This window comes from Megascapheus bottae, chromosome 16 (genome assembly GCF_031878675.1).
Source record: "Megascapheus bottae isolate mThoBot1 chromosome 16, mThoBot2.hap1, whole genome shotgun sequence".
Classification (NCBI taxonomy): Eukaryota; Metazoa; Chordata; class Mammalia; order Rodentia; family Geomyidae; genus Megascapheus; species Megascapheus bottae.
Genome location: NC_143524.1, coordinates 54,746,666 through 54,764,700, shown reverse-complemented (window position 1 = coordinate 54,764,700; position 18,035 = coordinate 54,746,666).

Below are 18,035 nucleotides of genomic sequence, written 5' to 3'. Positions count from 1 at the left end.
TAAATAAAAATTTTGCTCAATTAGGGCTTTAAACTATCCACTATCACAGAAGATTGACAAGTTCCTGCCCAGTTATGAAAGGCACGGGCATTAGTAAGGCATGCTTACAAACTATTCTATGACCTCCCGGCTCTGAATAATTTGATCGGCCAAGCACAAGTGACTAAGATCTGACACCATCTCTGCCATCCAAGCAGAGGCTTTCTGCGTCGTGTCCCAGTAGAGTTTCCCCACACAGGGATAAATGTCCCATTGGCAATTCACTTGCTTAGTTGCTGGACTTGAACTCAGGGCCTGGGCACTGTCCCTCAGCTCTCCAGCTCAAGGCTAGCACCCTGCCACTGTGAGTCCTGAGCTTGGTGCTTGAGTGCTGTCCCCCAGCTGTTCAGCTCAGAGCTAGCACTCTGCAGCTTCAAGCTCCAAAGCAACTCTGCCTTAATAGCACTCTGCTGCCAGATTAGACACCACAATCTCACAGGGACTTTGCTTTGCCCGGGGTTGGCTCAAAACTGCAGTTTTCAGATCAGTGAGTCCTACAAACGGCCATGTATCTCCAATTAGGGCAACAAGGTGGTAGACACAGAAATAGTCTCTAAGCATGAGCTTACCTAGAACCTGGAAAAGGCCAAAGTTACATCTGAATAAGGATTGCTGTTCTTCTCCAATGGGCTAGCTGGAAGTTACAAGAGCAAGCTGAAATAGCAATTAAGCAATTACTTTGGTAGTCCTGATTTTCCTTTTCTCTCTTTCTTTAAACATATAAGACAACTTCACTTACAAATATTGTTTAGAAACCCATTTCCAATGTTCTTAATAACTTTTACTGATACTGGCTTAAACAATTAACACCTTAGCCTTTATTTGCAATTGAAAAACCTTTAAGGGCACAAAGAGCTCCTGCCCTCAGGCCCCCTAGGGCCCAAGGCACTCCTCTTGCCTTTTAGAAAAAAGGGGCTCTTATGCAGTTTAGATTACTGTCTAAAACTCCAACGACAGTTTAAACTCAAATAACAGTTTTTCCCTAATGCAAGAACTATAGACATCAGTGCACCAAAAGTCCAAGTCTGGACTTAGTTTTCTTCCTTTTTTTTTTTTTTTTTTTTTTTTTTAAACATTCCTTTAAAATACTAATCACATTATCCACATTTTACCATCAGATTTCTAGTGTCAGTTTGCAAGAAAGGACAGGCAAAGTTTCTGACGTTAATGAACAATTTTACATTTAAATCTCTAATACATGTTTCCAAACTTTAACTTAAAGTAATAAATCCCAAATTCCCTAACACCTCTGAGCTGAACAGGATACAATGTTTACAATGTAAACAGCTGTATGCCCTGCAATAAAATGCAGATTTCAGGATCTAGAAAAATATTTACCAGTTTTTCTTTAAGACAACACAATAATTCTTTGAGACATTGTAAAACATCCAAACCTAATATTTTTCTTGAAGTTTTAAGCTTAGATTTACCCAATTGTCTTTGTGTTTAAGTATGAATTTATCCTTTTTTTTTTTTTTCAGCATGCTGACAATTTAACCTTGAACATGTTCACTCACTCATTCACACACATTCATACTCAAAGATCATAAAGCGCGCAAAATTAATATCGGCCGTTCAATTTCCGGAAGTTTGTGTCAAGAGAGTTTTGCCAATTTTACTCTTACAGGTGAGAACCAGGTTCGAAACAAAACTTTTTGCAAGGCAACTTAGCTGGAATTTATTTTTCCAGGGCTTGTTACAACTGCAGACATGGGGGAGCGGCCATGCTAGGCCCAGAAATGTTCAAATAAATAACAAGGATGTGTGCTTGAGTACGCACAGAAAAACCATAAGGACCCACACTTAGAAATGGTACCAATTTTAAAGACAAAAACTGGACAAAGAAAAATATGTAACATGAACAAGACAGAGAAGCGGAGACTTTTAAATAATCAGACATTGACATATAACAAGAAAATTGGACTCAATCAGATACACTTAATAGCTATTTTTAGATTTAGACATGTCTTGCTGGTGGGACTCTCAGGTATGCCTTGATATTGACAAGAAACTCAGAAGGGGAAGGGGGGTCAAGGCGTCCCTTGACCACCCAGGCCTCTATTTTAGGCCCACAGTGCACCCTTTTTTTTTTTTTTTTTTAAATAAAATAAAATAAAATAGAATAAAAAAATAAAACAAAACACAGACATACAGGGGGTCGGCCGACTTCTACTTACCTCTGGAGGCCTTTGCTTTTCACCTGGGCATCTTTTACAAAAAAGGTTATTAAGAAGAGGGATGGTAAAGACAAAATAATGTCACATATTAAATTGTGTAGAGTCAATGAATGTGTTAAAAGGTCCCTACATAATAGTAAAAGGAGGAGAAACACAGCTCATATGAATGTGTGGAACAAGTGGATCAGTAGCAGTCCCAATAGACATGCACAGATAACTCAGGTCCTTTCCACGTCGCAGGATGCACCACTGGAGGGTTGGGGGTGTAGGCCCAGTGAGTCGCTGCTTGGATGGCCACTGTCACTCTCCACGATCCGAACGCAGCGTTCAGGCAGCCAGCGGGCGTCATTTTCTCCTTGTGAAAAAACACATACATGCCCTCGACCCCAGGTTAGAACAGGATCGGGTCCATGCCAAGCACCAGTTAGGGGATCCTTCCACTTTACTAAGGCAAAAGCACGCTGCTCTCTTTTTTCCCAGAATCGCTGAGCAGCAGATAAATTATTTGAATCCAAATTCAAAAAATTTAAAACAAATAAAGCATGATTAAGTATATTCACAGGGGTAGCGGGATACGACTCCCCTTTCTGTATTTTAGCAATTTGATGTTTTAATAATCCATTAGCTCTCTCCACGATGCCTTGACCTTGAGGATTGTAAGGAATGCCTGTAATATGAGTGATATTATAGGAACGGCAGAAGGATTGAAATGCTCGGCTTGCATAGCCAGGGCCATTATCTGTTTTTATTTGCGAGGGAATCCCCATCACAGCAAAGCATCGAATGCAGTGAGAAATACAATGTTTAGTGGCTTCCCCAGCAAGGGGGGTGGCCAAGATAAAATTAGAATAAGTATCTACAGTAACATGAACATATTTTAATCGGCCAAATGATGGAACATGCGTGACATCCATCTGCCAAATGTGATTAGAAAGCAGTCCTCGTGGATTTATACCTAAATGGGGGGCTGGTGAAAAAGGGACACAGTTGGAGCAAGTCTTAACTATTTGCCTCGCTGCTTCCCTAGATAATTTGAACTGTCGGCGCAAGGCTCGACTGTTTTGATGGTGGATGGCATGTGACTGCTTAGCAAGTTCAACCTGAGTTAAGTAAACTCTGGTGGCAGAGTCAGTGACCGCATTGCCTTCACTTAAAGGGCCAGGAAGATTAGTGTGAGCTCGAACAAAGCCAAAAAAACAGGGGTGGTTGCGAGAACAAAGCAAAGTTTGTATTTGGCGAAATTGGGTCTGAATATTGGAGTTAGTAGTTCCAATAAAGGGAACAGTTTCTATGACTTGAAGAGCACGAATTACATATTGACTGTCTGAGTATAAGTTAAAGGGCTCGTCTTGTAACAGGACGAGTGCCTGTAAAACAGCCTCTAACTCCACCTCTTGGGCGGAGGAAAAACCTGTAACCCAAGATTGAGTTTTCCCATTAATGGTCAAAGCAGCCGTTCCATTTGAGGATCCATCTGTAAATACCAAAGCGGCAGAAGATAAAGGCGAGGCCTGTACTATGGAAGGAAATAGAAACGTATGACACGCAGCAAATTGGAGAAGTTTGTTAGACGGGTAGTGATGCAAAATTTTTCCCGTATAATTGGCCCAAGCAATGGCCCAAGGATCGCAATGGGCGAATAGCCAATCTTGTTGTTGTAAATTATATGGGACACAGATAAAATGAGGTTCCTGACCTAAATATTTACGGGAATCCACTCGGCACATGTGTATCAGATTAGCTACCAATTCGTAGTAGGGGGTCAGCACTTTGCCGGGTGTTGATGGTAGATAAAGCCATAAAAGTGGGCCATCCTGCCACAATACAGCAGTTGGGGAGTGAGAAGTAGCTAAAATGTAAACTCCCCAGGGTTTAGAATAGTCACACTAGGTCATTTGTTGCTGGGAAATTGCCTTTTCTACAATTTGGATGGCCCTCCTGGCGTCAGGATTTAATTCGCGCAAGGATGTAGGGTTGGTATCTCCTTTTAAGAGATCAAAGAGGGGTTTTAACTCTCCTGTGGAGAGCTTTAGATAAGGCCGAAGCCAATTTATATCTCCTAAGAATTGCTGAAAATCATGAAGAGTTCTTAAGTGTGAAGTTTTTAATTGTATTTTTTGGCTTTTAAAATAGTGTGGGCCTAATATATGGCCTAGATATGTAAAAGGCGGGTGTTCCTGAACCTTTTCAGCTGCTATTACAAGGCCAAAGAGGCTCAGATCCTGCTTTAGTTGTCCAAAGGCTTGTCGTACGACGATAGGGTCAGAACAAGCCAACAAGATGTCATCCATATAATGAACAATATAAACAGAAGAAAATTTTTCACGAGTCTAAGAAATGGCTCTAGCCACAAAACTTTGACATAAAGTTGGGCTATTTGCCATGCCCTGTGGGAGCACAAGCCAGTGATATCGCTTCATGGGTTCTTTAAAATTAACAGAGGGGACACTGAAGGCAAAGTGCTTACAGTCTTGAGGCGCCAGGGGTATAGTATAGAAACAATCCTTCAAATCTATAATAATCTTATAAGTATCCTTTGGGATTGCCATGGGTGAAGGCAAGCCAGGCTGTAGGGCCCCCATCAGTTCCATTGTGGCATTTATTTTTCTCAAATCCTGTAACAGCCTCCATTTACCTGACTTTTTCTTTATAACAAAAATTGGAGAATTCCATGGAGAGTTAGAAGGGGCCACATGCCCCAAGTCCAGCTGCTCCTGTACCAGCTGCTGTACTGCAATGATCTTTTCTAGTGAAAGAGGCCACTGTTCAACCCATACCGGTCGTTCAGAGAGCCAATTTATGGGATCAGCATGAGGGGGAGGGCAAACGACAGCTCCCGTCAAGGGATACCCCAATCCTTGTCTCGTAGGGTGAGACTGGGGTTGGAGTGGCTCTAGCTCCCCCTGTGCTGCTCGGCCTAGTCCCCTAAAGGGGAGGAGGCCTTGATCAAGTAACTGCTTAGTGACCGCAGCACTAGGACTAAACATATACACTCCCATTTTTTCCATGATATCACGACCCCATAAATTAATTGGCAGATGATCCAAGACAAATGGCTGAAAATGACCAGAGTGCCCTTCCTCATCTCTCCAAACAAGGATCGCACTGCTCTGCTGTGGGTCAGTTGCTTGCCCAACCCCCTGTAGGGAAGTCATAGAGGTTGTCAGGGGCCATTGGGCTGGCCAATGTTTTTTAGATATCACAGACACATCTGCTCCAGTGTCTAATATTCCTTTAAAGGGCTTTTCTTGTATAAATATAGTCATCTCAGGCCTCTCTTGTTTTATGCTTTGTACCCAATAGATATCAGAAGATCTAAATCCTCTCTGTCCACATGGGGAATTAGCAGTCTCCCCGGGAGGTAAAGGCACAAGTATTAATTGTGCTAATTTTTGACCGGCTGGGATCGATACCACGTGTTTCGGGGCAGAGGCCATAACTTTGATTTCTCCAGTAAAATCCTGGTCAATTTTGCCAGGTGTAATCTGTATCCCTTTAAGGGCTGAGCTACTTCGCCCTAACAGCAATCCAGCCACTCCCGGGGGAAGGGGGCCGAAGACCCCCGTGGGGAGAGCTTGTGTCCCCATCTCTGGGGTCAATACTGAGCAGGTGGAGGAACAGAGGTCCAATCCTGCACTTCCTGGGGTGGCACGGAGGAGGCCGGAGACTGATCTTGGGGGGTTGTTAGAAGATGCACTTGTGGCCGAGAAGAGGGAGGGACTGCCCCATGGTTTTGCGGGGCCAGGGGCTGGCCCCTCCTCCAGTTTCCCGAAAGCGGGCGGCCATTGCGATCTGTTCTTGACCTGCAATCTTTAGCCCAGTGCTTCCCTTTACCACAGCGTGGACATGTGCCAGGTGATTTTTCTCTCTTTTGCCTGGCCTGGCATGGGCATTGCGTCATCCAATGTCCTATTTGTCCACAAGAGAAGCAACGCCCTGGGGGTCTAGCAGCCCGAGAATGCCGCTGACCTCTATATTTTAGAGACTCAGTAACAGTCTTTCCTTGAGGAGCGGCGGCTAAAGTAAGGCCTTGTACATGGGAGGGTCCAATATCAGCACACAGTGAAATAAAGTCCGTGATTCCTCCCTTATTCCTATGGGGTCTGATAGCTGCCTGACAGGCGGCGTTGGCATTTTCATAGGCTATGTGTCTAACTATAATCTCCCTTGCATTCTCATCTTGTACTAGGCGGTCTGCAGTCTCCATTAATCGAGACAAAAATTCTAAATAAGGCTCATTTGGTCCTTGTTTAACTTCTACTAGATTTTTTGTACGATTGGAATTGCGTAACTTTTTCCAAGCCTCTCTCGCCGCAGCATTTATTTGTAAATAGGCCTCCTTTGCATAACCCAATTGATCTTTGGTGTTTTTATAGGTTCCCTCTCCTAACAACTGATCAACAGTGTAAGGCAGGTTCTTAGACCTATTTGTTTCAATTTTAGCCCGACACTGTGCAGTGAACTCTGTCTCCCATAATAAGTACTCTCCCGCACTAAGGCACAAGCCGCTTCCAGTCATTTGGGCATGCAATACCAGCACACGCGGCCTCCAATATTGCTTGAGTAAAAGGGGCAGTTGGCCCATATTGGGAGCAGGCATTTTTTAAATCCTGTAATAGTTTAACAGGAACAGGTTGATGGTATACTTGTTCATCATGATCAACTAAACTAGGGAAGCATCGAGGCCCTGAAATACCTTCCCTCTCTCTAGCAGCCTGAGTCAGGTTTAATTGCGATGCACTGTGCCTGGTTGTAGTGCCTGTTAAAAGGGACTTGTTGCTAGGGCCTTTAGGCTTGCCTAAAGGTTGAGAAAGGGATTGAGGCCGTAAGGCTGCAGCCGGAGGCGGTGGGTGTGAGGGGTAAGGTTTAGAATCAGACACCATAGTGGCCTGAGGGTCATATTTCTTTCCTACTTCTGAGGGGGCTCTCTGCTCTGTCCCCATTTTCGATAGAAAATGTAGGATTTCTTCTAACTTCTTCTCCATCGTAGCCATTCGGCCCTCCATTGACTCATCATAACTTTCCTCCTTGGTATTCAAACCTGAATTCTGATACTCAATATCTACTGGTTGTTGTTCCGTTTGCAAGATCTCACTTAGACTCTCTTGGGCTGCGGCATATGGCTCAGCCTCAGGTTCTTCAGAAGGGTCCTTTAACTCATAAAGTTCCCTTAATTCAAGATTAAATTCAGCATCTTCATGTAGAGGATCTATGTATTTACTTACTAAATTCCATACAGTAGTAGCCTCTATTGGGGTCTTTTCGGGGCCATATACCTCATAATAATCTTGAATTCTTTTTCCTATCCGCTGCCAGGCTTTTTGGAATGCCTCCTCTACAGACCTCGGGCATGCCTCCTCGAGAAACTGTAGGAAGCTCTGAAGCACCCCCTCTTCCACCCACGTTCCGTGGGCTTCAAATAGGCCTGTTAAGATCGGTAGAAATAACTCATGGCTATTAGCTTGACCCATAATTATTACTCCTGACTATACTCTCTTAATAGTCCTACGATGTGTTACTCACCACAGGGAGGGGTCCTTCACCTTCGTCCCAGATTTTCAGGGTCCCTGTTCGGGCGCCAGATGCCGGGGCCTCCCGGCAGCAAATTGGGGTTCCTGAAATAAGGGGCAGGGACTGGAAAAATTAGAAGAGAGACAAACACATCGGGTCCAGGAGGTCTGCAGCCCAAGCAAAAAACTGCCGCCTCGTTTATTCTTAACACAAAGTTTTTATCCCCTCCCGAGACCAGGGCCCTCCCAGGTGTTACATCCAGATCGTTAATCAGGGAGCTGTTGAGGGTTACATTCATATGGTAAATCTCAGATCAATTGAACAGGAGAAGGCCAAAAAACAATAAGACAATCAAGCAATTATCTGATGCAAATCAAAGTACAGTTTGTTTCCACTCTTGCTCCCGACATATCCTGGTATTCAATTTTCTTTAAGACAGAACCTTTTGCAGTATGGAGAGAGAGAGAGAGAGAGAGAGAGAGAGAGAGAGAGAGAGAGAGAGAGAGAGAGAGAGAGAGAGAGAGAGAGAGAGAGAGAGAGAGAGAGAACAAAAAGAAATTCTATTTTTACTCCAAGATCCCATGTTATTTATTTTCTTCAAGTTCTGCTTAACATTTGAATCCTTCCCTTTTGTTTCATAATATCCTCAGGTTGTTATAGTTCTTTGGCATGTAATGATGTAACTTGTTTAGAACTAGACCTATGAACTCATGAAAAATACATAAATTCTTACTGTCTCCATGCCCACCTTAGCCTTCAATTATCTTTAATTTTATTCTTTTTAATAAATAGTTCTTTTCATACACAGCATGTTTCCAATCACAGGGCCTACTCTGTTTCTTGTTTCCCATATTATGGCTCTCAAGCAATTGTGCCTTCTGGAGTTTAACTGTATAGTCATAGTTTTAGCTGTTCTAGAGTTTGAACTCAGGGCCTCACATTCTAGTACCACCATGCCCAAAGTCTTAGCTTTTCCTTTTTTTTTTTTTTTTTTTGCCAGTCCTGGGCTTGAGCTCAGGCCCTGAGCACTGTTCTTGGACTTTCTCAAGGCTAGAGCTTTACCACCTGAGCCTAAGCATCACTTCTGGTTTGTTTGTGTTTTTTTCTATAGATGTGGTACCGAGGAATCAAACCCAGGTCTTCAACCCAGGGCTTCATGCATGCTAGGCAAGCACTCTACCATTAGGCCAAACTCCAGCCCCCCCCCCCCTCTCTCTCTCTCTCTCTCTCTCTCTCTCTCTCTCTCTCTCTCTCGCTCTCTCTCGCTCTCTCTCGCTCTCTCTCTCTCTCTCTTTCTCTCTCTCTCTCTCTCTCTCTCTCTCTCTCTCTCTCTCTCTCTCTCTCTTTCTCTCTCTCTTTCTTTCTTTCTTTCTCTCTTTCTTTCTTTCTTTTGCAGTCCTGGGCACCTTCCTTGAGCTTTCTCAAGGCTAGCCCTCTACCACTTAAGCCACAGCACCACTTCAGGCTTTTTCTGTGACACCAAGGAATCAAATCCAGGGCTTCATGCATGCTAGGCAAGCACTAGGCCACAATCTCAGCCCTTGCCCAAAGTTTCTTTTTAGTTTTGGGTGTTATTTCTTGATGAGGTGCCTGTTTCACTAACTTTATACATTACTTTGAAAATCTATGAGATACCTGCATTTCAGTTTTCAGGGTGAAAATGAATTGTTATTTTTTAACAATATAATTTGGGGCTAAGGAGACTTGAAACAGCTACTGGTGCTTTGAAGGCAGAGATAGTCTGTTGTATTTCATTGTGTGGTAGATAATGGTCACAGAAGGCTGGCAACGTAATGCTTCGTTAATATTTTATAATCTTGGATTTTTTATCTTTTCTTTTTTATTGGTTTGAACTCAGGGCTTCATATTTGCTAAGCAGGCACACTACCGCTTGAGCCATACCTCCACATGTAAACATTAAGATTACCTTGGGGGCCGGGAGTTTGGCCTAGTGGTTAAAGTGCTTGCCTAGCATGCATGAAGACCCGGGTTCGATTCCTCGGTACCACATACATAGAAAAAAGCCAGAAGTGGTGCTGAGGCTCAAGTGGTAGAGCTCTAGCCTTGAGAAAGTGCAAGGACAGTGCTCAGGCCCTGAGCTCAAGCCTAGGACTGGCAAAACAAACAAACAAACAAACAAACAAAAGATTACCTTGATAGACAAAGGCCTCATATCTAAAATATATCAAGAGCTCAGAAAATTGAATCTCTCCAAAACAAATCTTTAAAGAAAAAAACCATCCCATTAAAAGATGGGCCAGGGCTGGGAGTTTGGCCTAGTGGTAGAGTGCTTTCCTGGCATGCATGAAGACCTGGGTTCAATTCCTTGGTCCCACATACATAGAAAAAAAGCCCAAAGTGGTGCTGAGGCTCAAGTGCTAGAGCACTAGCATTGAGAAAGTCTAAGGACAGTGCTCAGGCTCTGAGCTCAAGCCCAGGACTGGAAGAAAAAAAAAGATGGGCCAAAGACTTAAAGAGAGACTTCTCTGAAGAAGAAATAAGAATGGCCTATAGACAGATGAAGAAATGCTTGACATCTCTGGTCATAAAAGAAAGTCAAATCAAAACAACTTTGAGATTCCACCTCACTCCAGTTAGAATGGCCAGGATCAAGAAATCTAATAACAACAGATGCTGGTGGGGATGTGGCCAGGAGGGATCACTGCTACACTGTTAGTGGGAATGAAAACTCATTCAACCACTATGGAAAGCAGTATGGCAGTTTCTCAAAAGACTAAACATAGAGCTCCCCTATGACCAAGCAATTCCACTACTTGGCATTTACCCAATCATCCAGAAACAAGGACATATCGAAGCCACTAGCACAACGATGATCATTGTAGCATTATTTACCATAGCGAAGATATGGAACTAACCCAGATACCTCTCAGTTGATGAGTGGATCAACAAGATATGGTATTTATCTATGCTGCCATCAGAAATAATGACATGGCCCCATTTGTAAGGAAATAGACTTTGAAAAAGTCATAGTAAGTGAAGTAAACCAGACTCAAAGGAACATAGGCTCAATGGTTTCCCTCATTTGTAATAATTAGTACACTTCTAGGACTCTCCTAACAGAGGATTACAATAGCTCAAAACCTATGTATATAAGCTCATATAGGATGAGACTAAATGAAAGGATCTCTAAGATATGGAAACAAGAGTTTTATCTTGAGTGATTGTTTTTCTTAATGTACTGTGTTATTTCTCTTCTCCTCTGTTACCCTTTGGTTAATCTCATATTGTTACTGTATCTGACTTTGTTACCTGATATATTGTATATACATTTATTTCTTTATTTGAAATATGAAATTGAAGGGGGGAAACAAAATGATTAGGAGTGGGGGGAGGGAAATGGGGACAAAAACATAACAATGGGTATCAATGTATGAGAAGTAATGCTCCTACTATGTGGCAAATGTTACTGTATTCCCTCCCTCTATATATTACCTTGATAATAAAAAATAAAATAAAAAAGATTACCTTGATAAAGATAACACAATCTGCAGAATTTATCTGATGAACTGCTTTTAACAGTTCACTTTATATTAATTGGAGCGCTCTTTTCGGAAAATAAAAAATACTGAGTAACATTTATCTGAGCACTATTGACAAGAGAAAATCAGTAAAAATGGAAATGTTTATACTAAATAGATAAATATAGTTTATGAATATAAACTCTAAAAATAGGTATATCATATGTGCCAATATTGAAGAATATTCATGATATAATATCAAAAGAGAGAAAAGCAGCCAGGCACAGTGGCTCATGTCTATAATCCTACCTACTCAGGAGGCTGAAATCTAAGGATCATGGTTCAAAGCCAGCCCGGGCACTAAAGACCATAAGCCTCTTATCTCCAATTAACCACTAGAAAACTAGAAGTAGCACTGTGGCTCAAGGAGTAGGGCGGTAGCCTTGAGCTGAAGAACCAGGGACAATGCCCAGGCCCAGGGGTAGAATGGTAGCCTTGAGCTGAAGAGCTCAGGGACAGTGCCCAAGCTCAGAGTTCAAGCTCCACGACTGGGGGAAAGAAAAGAGGGGGAGGGAAAAAAGCACAAACTATTTTATATAAAGTAAATTATTTCATAAAGAAAATTTGATTTTTAATTTATTTTTATGCTGTGTTTTATTTTTTTAACTTTTTTATTAAAGAATTTATTAACATTGATTTTTACATCATATTTCAAATGTCATGTTTAACAAACAATCACTGGCACATAGATTTTAGAACATAATTAAAATTAAGCTGAGGGTTTGTATGTCACAGATACATATTAATATATATAATAAAACATTATGAGTTCTAATTGTTTTAAATCTTTAAATATCAAAATGTGTCAGTACTTTACCTTTATTCTACCAAAGTATCATTTATTCTATCTAATTTGGTTAACTTATAGAACTGGAAATTAAAAATAAATTTTCCCTCAGCATTTTAAAAGTATTCTGCTATTGTCTTCCTGCACAGAATTTTGCTAAGATATCCTGTGTTGCTGCTTCTTTTTTTTTTTTTTTGATCAGTCATGGGACTTGAACTCTGAGCCCTGGTGCTGTCTCTGAACTCTTCAGCTCAAGGCTACTGCCCTACCCCTGGAGCCACAGCACCACTTCCAGTTTTTCTATTGGTTAATTGGAGATAAGAGTCTCATGGACTTTAGTGCCTGGACTGGCTTTAAATCGAGATCCTCAGATCTCAGCCTCCTGAGTAGCTAGGATTACAGGCGTGAGCCACCTTGCCCATTTTGCTGGTTCTTTTGTAGATTATCTGTCGTTCTCTTCTGCTAGGTTTGTAGATTTACTCTTTATTTTCTTTTTGATGTCTTTATTCATATTTCTGAGTGTGAGTGTGTGTGTGTGTGTGTGTGTGTGTGTACTAAGGCTTGAACTAAGAGTCTTACATTATTGTTTACCTTTTTTTTGCTCAAGGCTAGCGCTCTACTACATAAGTCACATCTCCATTTCTCACCTTTCCTTGCTTAACTAGAGATTAAAGTTGGCTTTGTCTGCCATGCTGACTTCACACCATGATCCTTAGATTTCTCAGCCTAGTGAGTAGCTAAGCATGGCACCCAACTCTATGTTTTTTTGATTTCCCACTTGCTGACATTTAGTGAAAAATTTTTCATTGTAATGTATAGAGGGGTTACAGTTACATTCGTCAGGTAGTAGGTGCATTACTTCTCATACATTGATACCCCTTCTCATGTTTTGTCCCTATTTCTCTCCCCCTACCCCCTCTCAATCATCTTGGTTTCCTCCCTTTTAGTGAAATTTTTATCCTGATGTGTCACGTCTTATTTCAGTTTTACAAAATTAAAATATTTCATCTGTTTTGGGGGGGAAAAAAAGACTCCTGGAAAATCTGTTCAACCAGACAGAGTTTTGTTGTTGTTGTTTTTTTAATCCAGACATCTGCAAATGGAACTAAGGAGAATCAATGAATTACAGTTTTATTTTCACTAGAGACACTGTTACATGTTTAAATGCAGTGCCCTCTAAGTGACATAATTTATATTTTCTGCCATTTGAATATAGGCAAAAGGCCACAGCAGTACTGACAGTGTTCGTGACATTCTCACCGAGAAAAAAACCCAGCTATTTTCATATAATTATAGCAGAGCTCAAAAAGACATTAACTCAACTACCAGGAGCATTATATAACTTACTGCCATGTTGTTACATTATAAAATGTTAATACTTAGAGATAACTTTATTTTCATACAACAGAAAAGTCTATGAGATTCCTAGCTCCAATTAATCACCAGAGTCAAAAGTGGAGCTATGACTCAAGTGGTAGAGAACAAACCTTAGCCAAAAAAGAAAAGAGACAGTAGTCCAGGACCTGAGTTCAATTCCCAGTGGCAGCACAAATACTTTATAAGTGAGAAAATCAAGGGTGGTATAGACTGAACACTTAAGTCACATAGCTGGTTAGTAACTGGGCTGGGACTAGAATGCTGATCTTGGAGTTCCTCCTATAATGCCTACTGTTTTTCAACTATGTCTCTCTCCTTTCCAGGAGCTAATGGTTCATTATATTATAAGCTATAATCTAGGGTAGAAAATCCTGTGTGTGTGTGTGTGTGTGTGTGTGTGTGTGTGTGTGTGTGAGAGAGAGAGAGAGAGAGAGAGAGAGAGAGAGAGAGAGAGAGAGAGAGAGAGAGCGAGCGTGAATTCAGCATGTATTTCCTCTCTGCTTTAAACACAGGTCAGTCTGTTAATTGGCAAATACTTTTCAATATTTGATATGTGACAAGCACTTATCTAGGTACCATAATACATTGAGCAAGACCCACTCCCTACTCACATGAAACTTCCCAGTGAAGTAAGGATGAACACTGGGGAAATATTTAACCCTTTTCCCCTTCTTAACTGACCTTCCATTCACATTTCAACACTGATTCAATTGCAACTTCTCTATTTAGCCTTCAGGTAGCAATAGCTGCTTTTCTCTGAGCTTCTCTACCATACCTCTGCTATTAACTGAGAATAGACTACTTAAAAACAACTATTTTTTTTTTAGTTAGCAGTACTAACCTACTGATCTGTGTCCTGTAGTCAGTCAGTAATAATACGTAGGTTTTATTACTCATCTTGCTATGGACTTCAGACCTAACACAATGTAACACATACTAGATAATAGAACTGGAGGAAAGGAATGATAACCAAAAATTTCTCTATGTCTCCTTGTTCTTCAGCTATGTATCCACTTATGTTTTCAAATCGAAATAGTATTTTCCATTGGTAATTGTTAATGACTGGCAAAAATCTATTTTTATCACTTGGGCTAGTGGCCAATATATAGAATCAAATATGTGAGCACTTGCCAACTGTTGTTAATTATAAAACCTTAAAATCTATTCAGGAACGAATGGAGAAAATCCATCTTTTGTTTTGATTTATCTGAATTGACAGTCTCTACAGTGTAAACCCACTAAAATCCATACCTCCAAATTGATTTAATTCCAAAGGACCCATGACCACAGAAATTGGATCTTTCCCTCCCCTGCCCTCATAAACTTCACTTTCATAACTTAGCTAACTTTAATTTTGTAATCATTATAAGATTCGTTTTGAATTTTTGTTGACAAGTCAGGTATCTGTGGTTCAAGAAAAAGAAAATTTGTTCCAGACTTATGTGGCAGAGAAAAGGATATGTTCCCTGGAGGAAGGCAGAGGCTTCTTTCTGTTCTTATCTTGAGCTAGACACACCTTTAGGATAGAGGTTCTCAAGAAAAGCAGAGATTAAAAGGAAGATAGTCACTCAGTGTCTGAAACTTTACAAAAAAGAATAGGACATACATTAGATCTCCTTAGTACAGGTCGAAATGTTGTTAATAAAGACCCAGAAACACAACAATTCAAAGACAGTTTGGATAAGTGGGACTGCATTAAACTGCAGAGCTATATGGCAAAGGACATAGCTAGCAAGCTAAATAGAAAGCCCACAGAGTGGGAGATCTTTACTAACAATACAACAGACAAAGGACTCATATCTAGAATATATCAACAGCTCAAAAAATTCTATCACTCCAAAACTAATTTCCAAAGAAACAACTATCCCATTAAAAGATGGGCCAAAGACTTAGAGAGAGTCTTCTCTGAAAATGAAACAAGAATGGCCTATAGACAGATGAAGAAATACTCGATATCTCACCATAACAGAAAGGTAAATCAAAACAACTCAGAGATTCCACCTCACTCCAGTTAGAATGGCCATAATCAAGGAATCTAATAACAAGAGATGCTGGTGGGGATGTGGCCAGGAGGGATCACTACTACACTGTTGGTGGGAATGAAAACTCATTCAACCAGTATGGAAAGCAGTATGGCAGTGCCTCAAAAGACTAAACATAGAGCTCCCCTATGACCCAGCAATTCCACTACTTGGCATTTACCCAATCATCCAGAAACAAGGACATACTGAAGCCACTAGCACAACGATGTTCATTGCAGTACAATTTACCATAGTGAAGATATGGAACCAACCCAGATGCCCCTCAGTTGATGAGTGGATCAACAAGGTGTAGTATTTATCTATGCTGCCATCAGAAAGAATGACATCGCCCCATTTGTAAGGAAATGGAAAGACTTAGAAAAAAATCATAGTAAGTGAAGTAAGCCAGATTCAAAGGAACATAGGCTCAATGGTTTCCCTCATTTGTCATAATTAGTATAAACCTTGGACTCTCCTAGCAGAAGTAAACAATAGGGCAAAACTTAGATACATAAGGCCATATAGGATGAGGCTAAATGAAAGGACCTCCAGGATACAGAAACAAGACCCATATTATGTGTGATCGTTGTTCTTAATGTGCTATGTTATTTCTCATCTCTTTTGTTGTCCCTTGGTTATCTCATATTGTTACAGCATCTTACCTTGTTATCTGATATACTGTATATATATTTACTTGTTTATTTGAAATAGAAAAGGCAAGGGGGAAAACAAGAGAGAGGGTAGCAATGTTTGTTAAATAATGTGCCTTCTATCTGGCGAATGTAATGTAACCCTTCTAGTGATTACAATAAAAATAGAATCTTTTATCCATCTTGAACCTTTCATTCATCACTCATCCTTAGTTTTGGAATGATCATCTACATGATTGAAAATATAATCTATATGACTATAACATGGGCTATCATTTCCACAAATTTGGTTGAGAAACCTTTTACAGTTTGTTCTCAAATGTGTTTGTAGAGGAGGGGGGTTACCAGGGCTTGAACTCAGGGCCTGAGCACTGTCCTTTAACTATTTTATCCAAGATTGTTACCCTACCATTTGAGCTCCATTTCTGGCTTTTGGTAGTTATTTGGAGATAAGACTCTCACAGACTTTCCCCATATTCAGATCTCAGTCTCCTGAGTAGCTTGGATGACAGGCTTCAGCCACTAGCACCTAGCTTAGGTGGTGAATATGTCTTAAGCACTATACTGGATTGGTTGCCAAGGCACAAAGACTGTTTTTCTTTTTGCCACTACTGAAGCTTGAACTCAGGTCCTGGGCAATGTCCTTGGACTTTCTCAAAGCTAGCAATCTGCCATTTGAGCCACAGCACCACTTCCAGCTTTTTTCTGTGTATGTTGTACCAAGGAATGGAGCCCAGGGCTTGGAGCACTCTACCATTAGGCCATACTTCCCGCCCCACAAGACTTTTATAATACATTCTAGGCACCTACAATTAGTCTACCTGGAGCCCTGAACCAAGACAGATCATTTCCAGGAGTGAAAATTTGACCAGAAAGCTAAACATTTCTGCAAAATAATATTAAAAGTACACTTTATTATGGTCAGAGCTACATTTTGGTGGTTTATGATGCCTTGAGGTGGGGATTAAGTGTGGGTGTAGACTATGTCAGCGTCTGCAATATTGCCTATATTAATAGAGAATATAGTGTTTAAACTACTTCCCACAGGATATCAAGGGTAAGGACATTACGACTATAAATTTTAAAAACACAGCTTTGAGTGTGAGTTTATGTAGTTTATATTATTAAAGCTGTCATTAAAAATAAATGAAACTAGGCTAGGCATAGAGATAAAAGACTGATTGGTTATTATCTCACAGGCAGTAGTACTCCAATATAAACTTTGAATAATCTACCCTCAAAATTGGCTATTTTGCTTTTGTGGCTCATGGAAGCTACAGGAATAGGTCTGACGGCATGGAAGAAAAGGGCCACCCGGGTGTGGTAGCTTATACCTTGTTGGGGACCGACTGTGGGGTCAATGACCTTGGACCTGACCTTGGACCTACACAACTGTATACACAAGGAAGTAACTCTGTTTTTTTTTTTTTTTTTTTGCCAGTCCTGGGCTTGAGCTCAGGGCCTGAGCCCTGTCCTTGGACTTTCTCAAGGCTAGAGCTCTACCACTTGAGCCTCAGCACCACTTCCGGCTTTTCTATGTATGTGGTACCGAGGAATCGAACCCCGGTCTTCATGCATGCTAGGCAAGCACTTTAACCACTAGGCCAAACTCCCGGCCACAAGGAAGTAACTCTGATCAGGATAACTTTAAGCAATGTCAATCAGTTCTTATCAGGATAACTTTAAGCAAAGTCAATCAGTTCTTATCAGGATGACTTTAAGCAATGTTAATCCTTTCTCATTTATCGTATATGTGACTTGTTTACTATTTTGTATGAATGTAGCCTCTGGCAGTTCCCTAGTTTTAAGAAGAGTATTTAAGGTCGGAACTTAAAATAAACAGGACAGTCTTAGGCGGCAGTCTGGAGCTCACAGTCTTCTTGGACTGCTGACTTGGGCTGTAGTCCTCCCGAACTCCATCTGTTTGTCTCTCT